This window comes from Salmo salar, chromosome ssa13 (assembly GCF_905237065.1).
Source record: "Salmo salar chromosome ssa13, Ssal_v3.1, whole genome shotgun sequence".
Lineage (NCBI taxonomy): Eukaryota > Metazoa > Chordata > Actinopteri > Salmoniformes > Salmonidae > Salmo > Salmo salar.
In genome coordinates, this window is record NC_059454.1 from 103,832,072 (window position 1) to 103,850,356 (window position 18,285).

Below are 18,285 nucleotides of genomic sequence, written 5' to 3' on the forward strand. Positions count from 1 at the left end.
AATTCAGGGAACTCAGTGAGGAAATCTGTATAGGGTCCAGGAGGCCTGTAAACAGTAGCTTTAAAAAGTGAGTGAGTAGACTGCATAGATTTCATAACTAGAAACTCAAAGCACGAAAACATTGTCATTTTATTTTTTGTAAATTGAAATTTGCTGTCGTAAATGTGATCAACACCTCTGCCTTTGCGGGATGCGCGGGAGATATGGTCACTAGTGTAACCAGGAGGAGAGGCCTCATTTAATACAGTAATTTCATCAGGCTTGAGCCATGTTTCAGTCAGGCCAATCACATCAAGATTAAGATCAGTGATTAGTTCATTGGCTATAACTGCCTTGGAAGTGAGGGATCGAACATTAACTAGCCCTATTTTGAGATGTGAGATATCACAATCTCTTTCAATAATGACAGGAATGAGGGAGGTCTTTATTCCAGTGAGATTGCTAAGGCAAACACCGCCATGTTTAGTTTTGCCCAACCTAGATCGAGGCACAGACACGGTCTCAATGGGGATAGCTGAGCTGACTACCCTAACTGTGCTAGTGGCAGACTCCACTAAGCTGGCAGGCTGGCTAACAGCCTGCTGCCTGGCCTGCACCCTATTTCAATGTGGAGCTATAGAGCCCTGTCTATGTTCGTAGATAAGATGAGAGCACCCCTCCAGCTAGGATGGAGTCTGTCACGCCTCAGCAGGCCAGGCTTGGTCCTGTTTGTGGGTGAGTCCCAGAAAGAGGGCCAATTATCTACAAATTCTATCTTTTGGGAGGGGCAGAAAACAGTTTTCAACCAGAGATTGAGTTGTGAGACTCTGCTGTAGAGCTCATCACTTGTATCCCAGACTATTTGCATTGTCCCCCCACCCCCTCGTTTACGCTGTTGCTACTCTCTGTTTATTATCTATGCATATCACTTTAACTCTACCTACATGTAAATATTACCTCAATTACCTCGACTAACCTGTACCCCCGCACATTGGCTCTGTACCAGTACCCCCTGTATATAGCCTCCACATTGACTCTGTACCAGTACCCCCTGTATACAGTCTCCACATTGACTCTGTACCAGTACCCCCTGTATATAGTCTCCACATTGACTCTGTACCAGTACCCCCTGTATATAGCCTCCACATTGACTCTGTACCAGTACCCCCTGTATACAGTCTCCACATTGACTCTGTACCAGTACCCCCTGTATATAGTCTCCACATTGACTCTGTACCAGTACCCCCTGTATATAGCCTCCACATTGACTCTGTACCAGTACCCCCTGTATACAGTCTCCACATTGACTCTGTACCAGTACCCCCTGTATATAGTCTCCACATTGACTCTGTACCAGTACCCCCTGTATATAGCCTCCACATTGACTCTGTACCAGTACCCCCTGTATACAGTCTCCACATTGACTCTGTACCAGTACCCCCTGTATATAGTCTCCACCTTGACTCTGTACCAGTACCCCCTGTATACAGTCTCCACATTGACTCTGTACCAGTACCCCCTGTACATAGTCTCCACATTGACTCTGTACCAGTACCCCCTGTATACAGTCTCCACATTGACTCTGTACCGGTACCCCTGTATATAGTCTCCACATTGACTCTGTACCGGTACCCCTGTATATAGTCTCCACATTGACTCTGTACCGGTACCCCTGTATATAGTCTCCACATTGACTCTGTACCGGTACCCCTGTATATAGTCTCTCTATTGTTATTTTACTGCTGCTCTTTAACTATGTTATTTTTATTTATCTATTTTTTACCTAACACTTATTTTTCTTAAAACTGCATTGTTGGTTAAGGGCTTGCAAGTAAGCATTTCACTGTAAGGTCTACTACACCTGTTGTATTCGGCACATGTGACAAATACAATTTGATTTGATTTGATTTGTACATAAGCCCGTTGAATGCCTTCTTGATGTTGAAGAACACTGTAACTGTCACCTCTTTATTGTTGAACCCTCTTTAACCAGGCTCGGGACGTTGTCAGTTGTTGATCTCTTCTTCCTGAAGCAGGCCTGGTATACTCTAAGGGCTCCTATGTGGTTGAAGTGCCTCTGGAGGCGGTATGGCCAGGATCCTCTCCAGCAGCTTCCCCAGGTTGTTCAGTAGGCTGATGGACCTGTAGATGGCTGGCTGATGAGGGTCCTTACTTGGCTTGGGGATAATTGTGAGGACAGCTGACATCGAGGGCTTGGGGATCATTGTGAGGACAGCCGACATCCAGGGCTTGGGGATCATTGTGAGGACAGCTGACATCGAGGGCTTGGGGATCATTGTGAGGACAGCCGACATCCAGGGCTTGGGGATCATTGTGAGGACAGCTGACATCGAGGGCTTGGGATCATTGTGAAGGAAATGTTCGGTGTGCAGACAGAGGATACAGAGGTCACAGAGCTGCAAGTGGAACTTAGGGGAGGCCTCCTTGATAATGATGTTGTCAGTGGTCTGGAAGTGGAACTCAGGGGAGGCCTCCTTGATAATGATGTTGTCAGTGGTCTGGAAGTGGAACTCAGGAGAACCTCCTTGATAATGATGTTGTCAGTGGTCTGGAAGTGGAACTCAGGGGAGGCCTCCTTGATAATGATGTTGTCAGTGGTCTGGAAGTGGAACTCAGGAGAACCTCCTTGATAATGATGTTGTCAGTGGTCTGGAAGTGGAACTCAGGGGAGGCCTCCTTGATAATGATGTTGTCAGTGGTCTGGAAGTGGAACTCAGGGGAGGCCTCCTTGATAATGATGTTGTCAGTGGTCTGGAAGTGGAACTCAGGAGAACCTCCTTGATAATGATGTTGTCAGTGGTCTGGAAGTGGAACTCAGGGGAGGCCTCCTTGATAATGATGTTGTCAGTGGTCTGGAAGTGGAACTCAGGAGAACCTCCTTGATAATGATGTTGTCAGTGGTCTGGAAGTGGAACTCAGGGGAGGCCTCCTTGATAATGATGTTGTCAGTGGTCTGGAAGTGGAACTCAGGAGAACCTCCTTGATAATGATGTTGTCAGTGGTCTGGAAGTGGAACTCAGGAGAACCTCCTTGATAATGATGTTGTCAGTGGTCTGGAAGTGGAACTCAGGAGAACCTCCTTGATAATGATGTTGTCAGTGGTCTGGAAGTGGAACTCAGGAGAACCTCCTTGATAATGATGTTGTCAGTGGTCTGGAAGTGGAACTCAGGGGAGGCCTCCTTGATAATGATGTTGTCAGTGGTCTGGAAGTGGAACTCAGGAGAACCTCCTTGATAATGATGTTGTCAGTGGTCTGGAAGTGGAACTCAGGGGAGGCCTCCTTGATAATGATGTTGTCAGTGGTCTGGAAGTGGAACTCAGGGGAGGCCTCCTTGATAATGATGTTGTCAGTGGTCTGGAAGTGGAACTCAGGGGAGGCCTCCTTGATAATGATGTTGTCAGTGGTCTGGAAGTGGAACTCAGGAGAACCTCCTTGATGCGTCTGTTGTCAATGGTGTCCTCCCCTGTTGCCTTGATCTTCAGTTTTTGAATGTGTTCCTGCAGCTCTGTGACGGTAGTAATGAGGGGGTGACTGATGGTTAGATTGGTGGGGTATCCTACAGATGAGTGATCTGTTTTGGTAGACTACAGATGAGTGATCTGTTTTGGTAGCCTACAGATGAGTGATCTGTTTTGGTATCCTACAGATGAGTGATCTGTTTTGGTCGCCTACAGATGAGTGATCTGTTTTGGTCGCCTACAGATGAGTGATCTGTTTTGGTATCCTACAGATGAGTGATCTGTTTTGGTATCCTACAGATGAGTGATCTGTTTTGGTAGCCTACAGATGAATGATCTGTTTTGGTAGCCTACAGATGAGTGATCTGTTTTGGTAGCCTACAGATGAGTGATCTGTTTTGGTAGCCTACAGATGAGTGATCTGTTTTGGTAGCCTACAGATGAGTGATCTGTTTTGGTAGCCTACAGATGAGTGATCTGTTTTGGTCGCCTACAGATGAGTGATCTGTTTTGGTATCCTACAGATGAGTGATCTGTTTTGGTATCCTACAGATGAGTGATCTGTTTTGGTAGCCTACAGATGAATGATCTGTTTTGGTAGCCTACAGATGAGTGATCTGTTTTGGTAGCCTACAGATGAGTGATCTGTTTTGGTAGCCTACAGATGAGTGATCTGTTTTGGTAGCCTACAGATGAGTGATCTGTTTTGGTATCCTACAGATGAATGATCTGTTTTGGTAGCCTACAGATGAGTGATCTGTTTTGGTAGCCTACAGATGAGTGATCTGTTTTGGTAGCCTACAGATGAGTGATCTGTTTTGGTAGCCTACAGATGAGTGATCTGTTTTGGTAGCCTACAGATGAGTGATCTGTTTTGGTCGCCTACAGATGAGTGATCTGTTTTGGTATCCTACAGATGAGTGATCTGTTTTGGTATCCTACAGATGAGTGATCTGTTTTGGTATCCTACAGATGAATGATCTGTTTTGGTAGCCTACAGATGAGTGATCTGTTTTGGTCGCCTACAGATGAGTGATCTGTTTTGGTATCCTACAGATGAGTGATCTGTTTTGGTATCCTACAGATGAGTGATCTGTTTTGGTATCCTACAGATGAATGATCTGTTTTGGTCGCCTACAGATGAGTGATCTGTTTTGGTATCCTACAGATGAGTGATCTGTTTTGGTATCCTACAGATGAGTGATCTGTTTTGGTATCCTACAGATGAGTGATCTGTTTTGGTAGCCTACAGATGAGTGATCTGTTTTGGTAGCCTACAGATGAGTGATCTGTTTTGTCACATAACTTCTCTAGTGTCTTATTTCTCTTTTAAAAGTGGATGATATTGTAATAATGAATTGATAAATTGTCAAATGCGTCAGTTAATTAAATGCCAGCATATGTTACAGTTCATGGTTATTATTGATATTAATTATTATTTTGACTTTCTCAGAGCTGAAGGCCATTAGGACAATATTAGGCTATCTCTAGACATTTGAAATATCTTCACGCCTGGAAGAGGATTCCATCATAACTCCATTTTGAATGAAGAAAGAATATATATTACAGGGGCAGTTTGGTAAAACTAATCCCGTCTGAATCCCCCAGTGGAAAAATGGACACGCTGGGATAATGATCACATAACCGACGTTCCATAGTAATACTAGTCCCGTGTGAACAGGGCGTTACAATACTAAAGATAATTATACAGAAAGAGAGTGGGTAAAGGAGACAAACAGTCCAAAATTCTAATTGATTCTCTACCTACTCAGTCAAACTCATAAGACAGAGATAAAAGACTTCCGCACAATTAACCTGAAATAGAACAAACAAACACACAAACAAAGGAAAACTTTATTTGAATAATCTTTAGTGAGGGAGTGTTAAATTTGGCTGTTTGGTTCAAATCGAAACGTGCAAGTACAGACTGTCAAAACCATTCATACTTAATTTCAAACCCTGCAAAATATCACTTCTTTGAATGGCACTGTAAGTCAATGTATTGTTTGGCTAGAGGCGTGAGTATATCAAGCAGCAGGGTATTTTATTTGCACACACAACATAATACACACAAAATAACATTCATCATTGCAATTGTCAAGCAGGATTAGTATTTAAATTTTTTACCTGCAAAGTCTCACTACTTCTTTAACTGGCACAGAGACCTGTACAGCAGTTCTCCTGAGGATCTGCCAGCTGTCATGTAAACAAGCACAGCTAACTCTCACAATTCCACCCAGTTGCTAAGTTACCCAACAATAGCTAGCTAGCCTGCCCCAACAAAAGCGCAAAACAATCGATAAAATATTTTAAAACGGATCATTACATATTTATTCACGATTATAGTGTCAATTTCAATCAGGCACTGACGTCATCCAGCTAATAAACAATTGACCTATGATAATTTTCACGCTATGAGGATATTTATGGCAAGTGTGTGTGTCTGTCTCTGTGTGCGTCTGTGTGTGCGCGCCTGTGTGTGTGCGCGCCTGTGTGTGTGCGCATCCATGTTGTAATAGGAGGAACAGTCAGCAGTCTGACTGCATGGTGATGATGGACCAGTCTGGGTCTGACTAGATAGTGAGGATGGACCAGTCTGGGTCTGACTAGATGGTGATGATGGACCAGTCTGGGTCTGACTAGATGGTGAGGATGGACCAGTCTGGGTCTGACTAGATGGTGATGATGGACCAGTCTGGGTCTGACTAGATGGTGATGATGGACCAGTCTGGGTCTGACTAGATGGTGATGATGGACCAGTCTGGGTCTGACTAGATGGTGAGGATGGACCAGTCTGGGTCTGACTAGATGGTTGTGGATGGACCAGTCTGGGTCTGACTAGATGGTGAGGATGGACCAGTCTGGGTCTGACTAGATGGTGTGGATGGACCAGTCTGGGTCTGACTAGATGGTTGTGGATGGACCAGTCTGGGTCTGACTAGATGGTGAGGATGGACCAGTCTGGGTCTGACTAGATGGTGAGGATGGACCAGTCTGGGTCTGACTAGATGGTGATGATGGACCAGTCTGGGTCTGACTAGATGGTGATGATGGACCAGTCTGGGTCTGACTAGATGGTGATGATGGACCAGTCTGGGTCTGACTAGATGGTGATGATGGACCAGTCTGGGTCTGACTAGATGGTGTGGATGGACCAGTCTGGGTCTGACTAGATGGTGAGGATGGACCAGTCTGGGTCTGACTAGATGGTGATGATGGACCAGTCTGGGTCTGACTAGATGGTGATGATGGACCAGTCTGGGTCTGACTAGATGGTTGTGGATGGACCAGTCTGGGTCTGACTAGATGGTGATGATGGACCAGTCTGGGTCTGACTAGATGGTGATGATGGACCAGTCTGGGTCTGACTAGATGGTTGTGGATGGACCAGTCTGGGTCTGACTAGATGGTGAGGATGGACCAGTCTGGGTCTGACTAGATGGTGATGATGGACCAGTCTGGGTCTGACTAGATGGTGTGGATGGACCAGTCTGGGTCTGACTAGATGGTGAGGATGGACCAGTCTGGGTCTGACTAGATGGTGATGATGGACCAGTCTGGGTCTGACTAGATGGTGATGATGGACCAGTCTGGGTCTGACTAGATGGTTGTGGATGGACCAGTCTGGGTCTGACTAGATGGTGTTGATGGACCAGTCTGGGTCTGACTAGATGGTGAGGATGGACCAGTCTGGGTCTGACTAGATGGTGATGATGGACCAGTCTGGGTCTGACTAGATGGTGAGGATGGACCAGTCTGGGCCTGACTAGATGGTGATGATGGACCAGTCTGGGTCTGACTAGATGGTGAGGATGGACCAGTCTGGGTCTGACTAGATAGTGAGGATGGACCAGTCTGGGTCTGAATAGATGGTGAGGATGGACCAGTCTGGGTCTGACTAGATGGTTGTGGATGGACCAGTCTGGGTCTGACTAGATGGTTGTGGTCTCATCTGGTCGCCACTGACTCAGACACATACGTTACCCCTTACAACAGGGCCAGGGAAGAGGTCAGACAACGAGTCACCTAGGATGTTTACGTGTGTGTGTGTGTGTGTGTGTGTGTGTGTGTGTGTGTGTGTGTGTGTGTGTGTGTGTGTGTGTGTGTGTGTCAGCTAGCAACACTCGTCACCACAGAAAGGATCATGAGGAAGTCAAACCAGAACATGAATATGTCTGGGTAAATGTGGTGAATGTAGCTAACACCAGCTACAGTAAGTTATTACGCAAACCTTTTGTTGTCTGTAATGGTATGACTCTGTATCAGGGGGAAACCTATCATCCAACCCCAAGCAACAAAAAACATCAACAAAACACCAACCAATGAACCAGCCTCTCACTTATGACGGACTTGACCACAGAGCTAGCTGCTAGTGGAACACGCTTGGTGAGCAACAGACACAGGGTGACCACAAACACTGAGTTACCCACGACACAGCTGCAATGAGAAGTAATGCCATTGTAACAGGAAGAAAGTTCTGAAAGGAAGAAACACATCCTATTACTGCATTCTGTTGTATTTATGATCATGTGATGTGTAGTTGCTCACACGCTAACTTGGCTCACCATAAATGAGGAGCACAAATAAAATAATGCAATACAACTGAGGTACTTCACGTTTTTATTAAACCTTAATTTAACCTTTATTTAACCTTTATTTACCTAGGCAAGTCAGTTAAGGACAAATTCTTATTTACTATGACGGCCTACCCCAACGATGCTGGGCCAATTGTGCGCCGCCCTATGGGACTCCCAATAACGGCCGGTTGTGATACAGCTTGGAATCGAACCAGGGTCTGTAGTGAAGCCTCTGGCACTGAGATGCAGTGCCTTAGACCGCTGCGCTATTCGGGAGCCCATCAAGTATTATCAAGTATTCATCAAGTATTATCATGTCATAAGCCTTAAGTGTTATTGCAGATAATAAAATTTATTCTACAAGGAGTTGGACTTCATTAAAATCAAATGAAATCAATCAAATCTTATTGGTTACATACACATATTTAGCAGATGTTATGGCGGGTATAGCATATGCTTGTTTTCCTAGTTCCAACAGTGCAGTAATATCTAACAATTCACAATACACACAAATCTAAAAGTACAAAAATGGAATTAAGAAATATATACATTTTAGATCGAGCAATGTCGGAGTGACATTGACTAAAATACAGTAGAATAGAATACAGTATATACATACGAGATGAGTAAAGCAGTATGTAAACATTATTTAAACATCGTTAAAATGACTAGTGTTCCATAATTAAAGTGGCCAGTTATTCCAAGTCTATGTACAGTAACAGTCAAAAGTTTGTACACACCTACTCATTCAAGGGTTTTTATTTATATTTTACATTGTAGAATAATAGTGAAGACATCAAAACCATGAAATAACACATATGGAATCATGTAGTAACCCAAAAAAATGTTAACCAAATCAAAATATATTTTATATTTGAGATTCTTCAAAGTAACCTTCCTTTGCCTTGTTGACAGCTTTGCACAATCTTGGTATTCTCTCAACCAGCTTTATTAGGTAGTCACCTGGAATGCATTTCAATTAACAGGTGTGCCTTGTTAAAAGTTACTTTGTGGAATTTCTTTCCTTTTTAATGTGTTTGAGCCAATCAGTTCTGTTGTGACAAGGTAGGGTTGGTATACAGAAGATAGCCCTATTTGGTAAAAGAACAAGTCCATATTATGGCAAAAACAGCTCAAATAAGGACAGAGAAATGACAGTCCATCATTACTTTAAGACATGAAGGTCACTGGAATTGTGATACAGTAAATTATAAGTGAAATAAACTGTCTGTAAACAATTGTTGGAAAAAATACTTGTGTCATGCACAAAGTAGATGTCCTAACCGACTTGCCAAAACTATAGTTTGTTCACAAGATATTTGTGGAGTGGTTGAAAAACGAGTTTTAATGACTAAGTGTATGTATGTAAACTTCCGACTTCAGCTGTATGTAAGATAGCTGTTTATTGACTATTGCTCAGCATTCAACACCATAGTACCCTCCAAGCTCATCATTAAGCTTGAGGCCCTGCGTCTGAACCCCGCCCTGTACAACTGGGTCCTGGACTTCCTGGCGGGCCGCCCCCAGGTGGTGAAGGTAGGAAACATCACCTCCACTCCACTGATCCTCAACACTGGGGCTCCACAAGGGTGCGTTCTCAGCCCTCTCCTGTACTCCCTGTTCAAATCAAATGTTATTTGTCACATACACATGGTTAGCAGATGTTAATGCGAGTGTAGCGAAATGCTTGTGCTTCTAGTTCTGACCGTGCAGTAATATCTAACAAGTAATATAACCTAACAATTCCACAACAACTACCTTATACACACAAGTGTAAAGGAATGAATAATAATATGTACATAAAAATATATATGGATGAGCGATGGCCAAACGGCATAGGCAAGATGCAGTAGATGGTATAGAGTACAGTATATACATATGAGATGAGTAGTGTAGGGTATGTAAACATTAAATAAAGTGGCATAGTTTAAAGTGACTAGCGACACATTTATTACATCCAATTTTTTATTATTAAAGTGGCTAGAGATTGAGTCAGTATGTTGGCAGCAGCCACTCAATGTTAGTGATGACTGTTTAACAGTCTGATGGCCTTGAGATAGAAGCTGTTTTTCAGTCTCTCGGTCCCAGCTTTGATGCACCTGTATTGACCTCGGCTTCTGGATGATAGCGGGGTGAACAGGCAGAGGCTTGGGTGGTTGTTGTCCTTGATGATCTTTTTGGCCTTCCTGTGACATCGGGTGGTGTAGGTGTCCTAGAGAGCAGGTAGTTTGCCCCCGGTGAGCCTTATGGTTGTGGGCGGAGCAGTTGCTGTACCAGGCGGTGATAAAGCCAGACAGGATGCTCTCGATTGTGCATCTGTAAAGGTTTGTGAGTGTTTTTGGTGACAAGCCGAATTTCTTCAGCCTCCTGAGGTTGAAGAGGCGCTGTTGCGCCTTCCTCACCACGCTGTCTGTGTGGGTGGACCATTTCAGTTTGTCCGTGATGTGTACGCCGAGGAACTTAAAAGTTTCCACCTTCTCCACTACTGTCCCGTCGATGTGGATAGGGGGTGCTCCCTCTGCTGTTTCCTGAAGTCCACGATCATCTCCTTTGTTTTGTTGACATTGAGTGTGAGGTTATTTTCCTGACACCACACTCCGAGGGCCCTCACCTCCTCCCTGTAGGCCGTCTCATCGTTGTTGGTAATCAAACCTACCACTGTAGTGTCGAACTTATCCTTGTGGGGCCCCACCCATGACTGCGTGGCCAAGCACACCTCCAACTCAATCATCAAGTTTGCAGACGACACAACAGTAGTAGGCTTGATTACTAATGATGACGAGACAGCCTCAGACCTGCCAACCCTGTCCAACTTTTTAGAGTACCAGACGTGCGCAGCAAATTGAAGATTCAACTCGTGCAGATAGCACGCACAGAATTGGGGATTTCTTTCCCCCGCATGCTCGTGCATGTGCTGTTTGTGAGTCTGATCACAATTCTAGAATTGTACCAAATCAAGTCTATAAAAGGTTGGAATACTTTCTTTGTTGACAGCATTCCGTTTACACACATGGTAAACGTCACTAACATCTCATTACAAAGAACACACCAAGGGCCTTTATTCTTGGAGATTTTTAAACATTTTATTAAACAAATTATAACAAGTTATTTGTTTAGGTTCAAAATGTACAAACGTCTTATCAACGCAATTAAAAAAAAAAACTCTGATATGATAAAGAGAACAAATGTTTGAAGCGGAGCGTCAGTATCAATTAAACATGTTCTCCATAATAGAAAGGAAAAAGCTATGATAGGAAACAGTGGGTGAGAACAAATCTTCTGGAGATCTTCAAATGTTCAGGAAATCATTTCCTGGACATATTTGCCTGGTAGCTAGCAGATTTAGTCTTAAGCAGCAGGGCATCAGGGTCGACTTCTCTGTGGCAAACAGTTCCTCTGGCAATCATTGAAACCTTCTTGGTAACGAGGGCACTCAGCATGTCTGTACTGGGTTTTGTTCTTGGTAACGAGGGCACTCAGCAGGTCTGTACTGGGTTTTGTTCTTGGTAACGAGGTCACTCAGCAGGTCTGTACTGGGTTTTGTTCTTGGTAACGAGGGCACTCAGCATGTCTGTACTGGGTTTTGTTCTTGGTAACGAGGGCACTCAGCAGGTCTGTACTGGGTTTTGTTCTTGGTAACGAGGTCACTCAGCAGGTCTGTACTGGGTTTTGTTCTTGGTAACGAGGGCACTCAGCAGGTCTGTACTGGGTTTTGTTCTTGGTAACGAGGGCACTCAGCAGGTCTGTACTGGGTTTTGTTCTTGGTAACGAGGGCACTCAGCAGGTCTGTACTGGGGTTTGTTCTTGGTAACGAGACTGAATATATTATTTCCCAGTCTGCATTGCTGTGGAATAAGACCAATATCCCCAGCATCACAGCCGAAAGGTGGGAGTTGACCTGCCCCCCCCCCCTTCTCATTGTGCAGATTTCTCTCCAGGTCTGATCCGTGTGCATGATGACCAGACTCTGCTCAAAAGGTTGTTGCCTGATAGAGTCTAAACTCATCTCCACCAGATCAACAGAGGCTCCCTCAGGAATGATGCAGGGAAAGCGTGCCATGAAAAAGTTGAGGGATGAGAACTTGGCAGTCTACTTGTTGGCAATGTCAGCGACCACTGCATGCTGGAGGAGCACATCTCCAAATGGAAATTTCAGCAACATGTGGAAGAAAATACGTTTCTGACATCTGCATAGGTCTTCAGATCCAGCTTGCCGTGGCTTCCTATGTAGGTGTGGGTGTCCTGGCCAATGGAGAGCTCCTCGTCAGGAAGCTGGTTTTGTCTCTCCAGGTAGGCTTCACATGACTACATTTTTTTCATGAGCACATGTGCTTAGACAAACATTATGGATCACACCTGGTTCAGTTCAGTCCTCTGAAAAGGTATTTACAAAACAGTAATAAAAGATTCATACTGATAAGTACAAAACATGTTTTGTGAAATTGGCACAGATTGTCTGTATGTTTATTCCATTACATGTAAAGTGTAGAATGGAGATAATTATCTCTAACGCTTTTCTTAGCACATGCCCTCCAAGTTTAGTCTCTATAGTAGAGGAACGCTTGTCACCTCTCAAACAGGGCCAATTACTACGGCCAGCTCACAAGTATTGGCTTTTTAGACACGATTCCTAATCAACACTAAAAGCAAAATCATTTTGAAAACACAACAAAAACAAATGATCACATCAACACAGACCGTAAACTGGATACACAAAGCTTAAGTAGGCTACCGCAAAGGGAATCTGAACTCTGTTCAGTAGGCTACCGCAAAGGGAATCTGAACTCTGTTCAGTAGGCTACCGCAAAGGGAATCTGAACTCTGTTCAGTAGTCTACCGCAAAGGGAATCTGAACTCTGTTCAGTAGGCTACCGCAAAGGGAATCTGAACTCTGTTCAGTAGTCTACCGCAAAGGGAATCTGAACTCTGTTCAGTAGTCTACCGCAAAGGGAATCTGAACTCTGTTCAGTAGTCTACCGCAAAGGGAATCTGAACTCTGTTCAGTAGTCTACCGCAAAGGGAATCTGAACTCTGTTCAGTAGGCTACCGCAAAGGGAATCTGAACTCTGTTCAGTAGTCTACCGCAAAGGGAATCTGAACTCTGTTCAGTAGGCTACCGCAAAGGGAATCTGAACTCTGTTCAGTAGGCTACCGCAAAGGGAATCTGAACTCTGTTCAGTAGTCTACCGCAAAGGGAATCTGAACTCTGTTCAGTAGTCTACCGCAAAGGGAATCTGAACTCTGTTCAGTAGGCTACCGCAAAGGGAATCTGAACTCTGTTCAGTAGGCTACCGCAAAGGGAATCTGAACTCTGTTCAGTAGTCTACCGCAAAGGGAATCTGAACTCTGTTCAGTAGGCTACCGCAAAGGGAATCTGAACTCTGTTCAGTAGGCTACCGCAAAGGGAATCTGAACTCTGTTCAGTAGTCTACCGCAAAGGGAATCTGAACGCGGTAATCAAATTCAAGTGGGTCAGGGAGTCAGGTAAGGGTTTTTTAGTTAAGGGGTTTGGTTAACTAAGTCCTGAATAGCTTTAATGAGTATGAAAGCAAGGCTTTGGTTATGAGTTATATTTTAGCTGTGCTTGATTAAGCTTGCTGAGCACAATGGAATAGACACAAAAGTGCAAACCCCACCCATCTGACACTCCAGGCTCAAGCAAATGCTCAAAGTCAATTTGGACCCATGCAGGTCTGGTTATGAGGCCAGGCAGGTGTTGTACAACTCAATGGTGCTAGTACCCTGGTCTGCAGTCACATTCCTCCCTGTTCAGAAGGGGAGGGAGGGAGGGAGGGGAGCAAGGCCTGTAAGTATTCTTCCTGCCGCCTCCAGTTACCCAGGGGGCTTTGCACCAGTTTTACTGCCCCATAACCAGCCAACAGAACACGGCTGACAGCAGCCTAGCAGCCCCTCTCTCTTGGTTTGTGGGGTGCAGGAGGGGGTTAATGCACCCTCTGGGTTTTGGAAAGGTGTGTGTGTGTGTGTGTGTGTGTGTGTGTGTGTGTGTGTGTGTGTGTGGATGTGTGTTGGGGTGGTGCGTGGGAGAGCACCTGTGTTTGTAATCACTAATCACTTACAGCAGGCCAAGTCTAACCCTTGGACAGAAAAGAGAGCACCTTGTACCACTGCCCCCCCCCACCACCACCACCACCACCACCAGGCTCTGAACCCTTTATGTGCATGTTTACACTTGCTCAGGGACCACGCCTCCAACAGGCCGGCACGCCACCTCGCAAATCAGACGCTTGTTGGCACGTGTGTACCTACGCGTGTGTGCGTGTACTTTCATGTGTACCTCTGTGTGTGTGTGGGTTTAATAGGACCACTGAGTTCTGTCCTACTCCCTAATCCCATCAGGGTCAGTAGGAGAGGGTCACACTCTTCTCTCAGTCACCTCTGACCTCTAACCTTTGACCGCAGCACAGGAAGTAGTCACAACAGGAAGATACACATCAGTAGCAGCAGAGGTGACTAGCTAGGAAACATCCAGCAGGGATACTGTAGTAGAGGTGACTAGCTAGGAGACATCCAGCAGGGATACTGTAGTAGAGGTGACTAGCTAGGAGACATCCAGCAGGGATACTGTAGTAGAGGTGACTAGCTAGGAAACATCCAGCAGGGATACTGTAGTAGAGGTGACTAGCTAGGAAACATCCAGCAGGGATACTGTAGTAGAGGTGACTAGCTAGGAAACATCCAGCAGGGATACTGTAGTAGAGGTGACTAGCTAGGAGACATCCAGCAGGGATACTGTAGTAGAGGTGACTAGCTAGGAGACATCCAGCAGGGATACTGTAGTAGAGGTGACTAGCTAGGAGACATCCAGCAGGGATACTGTAGCAGAGGTGACTAGCTAGGAAACATCCAGCAGGGATACTGTAGTAGAGGTGACTAGCTAGGAGACATCCAGCAGGGATACTGTAGTAGAGGTGACTAGCTAGGAGACATCCAGCAGGGATACTGTAGTAGAGGTGACTAGCTAGGAGACATCCAGCAGGGATACTGTAGTAGAGGTGACTAGCTAGGAGACATCCAGCAGGGATACTGTAGTAGAGGTGACTAGCTAGGAGACATCCAGCAGGGATACTGTAGTAGAGGTGACTAGCTAGGAGACATCCAGCAGGGATACTGTAGTAGAGGTGACTAGCTAGGAGACATCCAGCAGGGATACTGTAGTAGAGGTGACTAGCTAGGAGACATCCAGCAGGGATAATGTAGTAGAGGTGACTAGCTAGGAGACATCCAGCAGGGATGTTAAAGGATGAGGTGAGGTAGTGAGGAGACAAACAGCAGGGATGTTAAAGGATGAGGTGAGGTAGTGAGGAGACATGACGCAGGGATGTTAAAGGATGAGGTGAGGTAGTCAGAAGACATGACGCAGGGATGTTAAAGGATGAGGTGAGGTAGTGAGGAGACATGACGCAGGGATGTTAAAGGATGAGGTGAGGTAGTGAGGAGACATGACGCAGGGATGTTAAAGGATGAGGTGAGGTAGTGAGGAGACAAGCAGCAGGGATGTTAAAGGATGAGGTGAGGTAGTGAGGAGACATGACGCAGGGATGTTGAAGGATGAGGTAGTTTGAGTATAGTACTGAAAGTTTATTCCAAAGCTTTTAAAGAACAATGCATTCTCAAGGCTTTCTCTGTCTCACCACAGCCAGTATAAAACTCATGCTTCCCCACAGACACCAACACGGGGCTGGCAGAACAATTCAGCAGTATTCACCCTGCCGTGGTGGAAGTTCCAGAGACACCGATCGACACGTTCACAGTTGGTTGTCTAGCAACAGGGTCACACTCCATCTCGGCGTGCTGCCGCGGTGACAGTCGCTTGACGGGGTGCTCGGGCCCTAGCAACAAAGACATCAGGTGCTACTTCCCACTGCTCGTCTGCAAACACCTCCACTAACGACCTAACGGCCCGGGAGAGGGACAAGAGGAGAGAGAGGAGGGGGGGTTTCTGTGTGTGTTTCTGTATGTATTTATGTGTGTGTGTTTCTGTGTGTCAGGATGTGTTTATATGTGTGTGTGTTTCTGTGTGTCAGTATGTGTTTATATGTGTGTGTGTTTCTGTGTGTCAGTATGTGTTTATATGTGTGTGTGTTTCTGTGTGTCATTATGTGTTTATATGTGTGTGTGTTTCTGTGTGTCAGTATGTGTTTATATGTGTGTGTGTTTCTGTGTGTGTGTTTCTGTGTGTGTTTCTGTGTGTGTTTCTGTGTGTCATTATGTGTTTATATGTGTGTGTGTTTCTGTGTGTCAGTATGTGTTTATATGTGTGTGTGTTTCTGTGTGTGTGTTTCTGTGTGTGTGTTTCTGTGTGTGTTTCTGTGTGTGTTTCTGTGTGTCAGTATGTGTTTCTCTGTGTGTGTGTTTCTGTGTGTCAGTATGTGTTTCTGTGCGTCAGTATGTGTGTGTGTGTGTGTGTGTGTGTGTGTGTGTGTGTGTGTGTGTGTGTGTGTGTGTGTGTGTGTGTGTGTGTGTGTTTCTGTGCATCCACTCCACTCTGCTCAACTCAACGGAAGCTGTGTTCACGGGGGCTCATCATTAGCTACAAAGAGACACTTCTGGGTGGCTGACTGGTCAAATAGGAGCACAATAACACACAGCTGCAACCAGCCCCCGCGGAGAACAGGGACAGGGTTAGGAAACGATGGTGTGTGTGTGGACAGGGTTAGGGAACTATGGTGTGTGTGTGTGGACAGGGTTAGGGAATTATGGTGTGTGTGTGTGTGGACAGGGTTAGGGAACTATGGTGTGTGTGTGGACAGGGTTAGGGAACTATGGTGTGTGTGTGGACAGGGTTAGGGAACTATGGTGTGTGTGTGGACAGGGTTAGGGAACTATGGTGTGTGTGAGGACAGGGTTAGGGAACTATGGTGTGTGTGTGGACAGGGTTAGGGAACTATGGTGTGTGTGAGGACAGGGTTACGGAACTATGGTGTGTGTGAGGACAGGGTTAGGGAACTATGGTGTGTGTGTGTGGACAGGGTTAGGGAACTATGGTGTGTGTGTGGACAGGGTTAGGGAACTATGGTGTGTGTGTGGACAGGGTTAGGGAACTATGGTGTGTGTGTGTGGACAGGGTTAGGGAATTATGGTGTGTGTGTGTGTGTGTGGACAGGGTTAGGGAACTATGGTGTGTGTGTGGACAGGGTTAGGGAACTATGGTGTGTGTGTGGACAGGGTTAGGGAACTATGGTGTGTGTGGACAGGGTTAGGGAACTATGGTGTGTGTGAGGACAGGGTTAGGGAACTATGGTGTGTGTGTGGACAGGGTTAGGGAACTATGGTGTGTGTGTGGACAGGGTTAGGGAACTATGGTGTGTGTGAGGACAGGGTTAGGGAACTATGGTGTGTGTGGACAGGGTTAGGGAACTATGGTGTGTGTGTGTGGACAGGGTTAGGGAACTATGGTGTGTGTGAGGACAGGGTTAGGGAACTATGGTGTGTGTGAGGACAGGGTTAGGGAACTATGGTGTGTGTGTGGACAGGGTTAGGGAACTATGGTGTGTGTGTGTGGACAGGGTTAGGGAACTATGGTGTGTGTGTGGACAGGGTTAGGGAACTATGGTGTGTGTGTGGACAGGGTTAGGGAACTATGGTGTGTGTGTGGACAGGGTTAGGGAACTATGGTGTGTGTGTGGACAGGGTTAGGGAACTATGGTGTGTGTGTGTGGACAGGGTTAGGGAATTATGGTGTGTGTGTGTGTGTGTGGACAGGGTTAGGGAACTATGGTGTGTGTGTGGACAGGGTTAGGAAACGATGGTGTGTGTGTGGACAGCAGCAGGGTTAGGAAACGATGGTGTGTGTGTGGACAGGGTTAGGGAACTATGATGTGTGTGTGTGGACAGGGTTAGGGAATTATGGTGTGTGTGTGTGTGGACAGGGTTAGGGAACTATGGTGTGTGTGTGGACAGGGTTAGGGAACTATGGTGTGTGTGTGGACAGGGTTAGGGAACTATGGTGTGTGTGTGGACAGGGTTAGGGAACTATGGTGTGTGTGAGGACAGGGTTAGGGAACTATGGTGTGTGTGTGGACAGGGTTAGGGAACTATGGTGTGTGTGAGGACAGGGTTAGGGAACTATGGTGTGTGTGGACAGGGTTAGGGAACTATGGTGTGTGTGTGGACAGGGTTAGGGAACTATGGTGTGTGTGTGTGGACAGGGTTAGGGAATTATGGTGTGTGTGTGTGTGTGTGTGGACAGGGTTAGGGAACTATGGTGTGTGTGTGGACAGGGTTAGG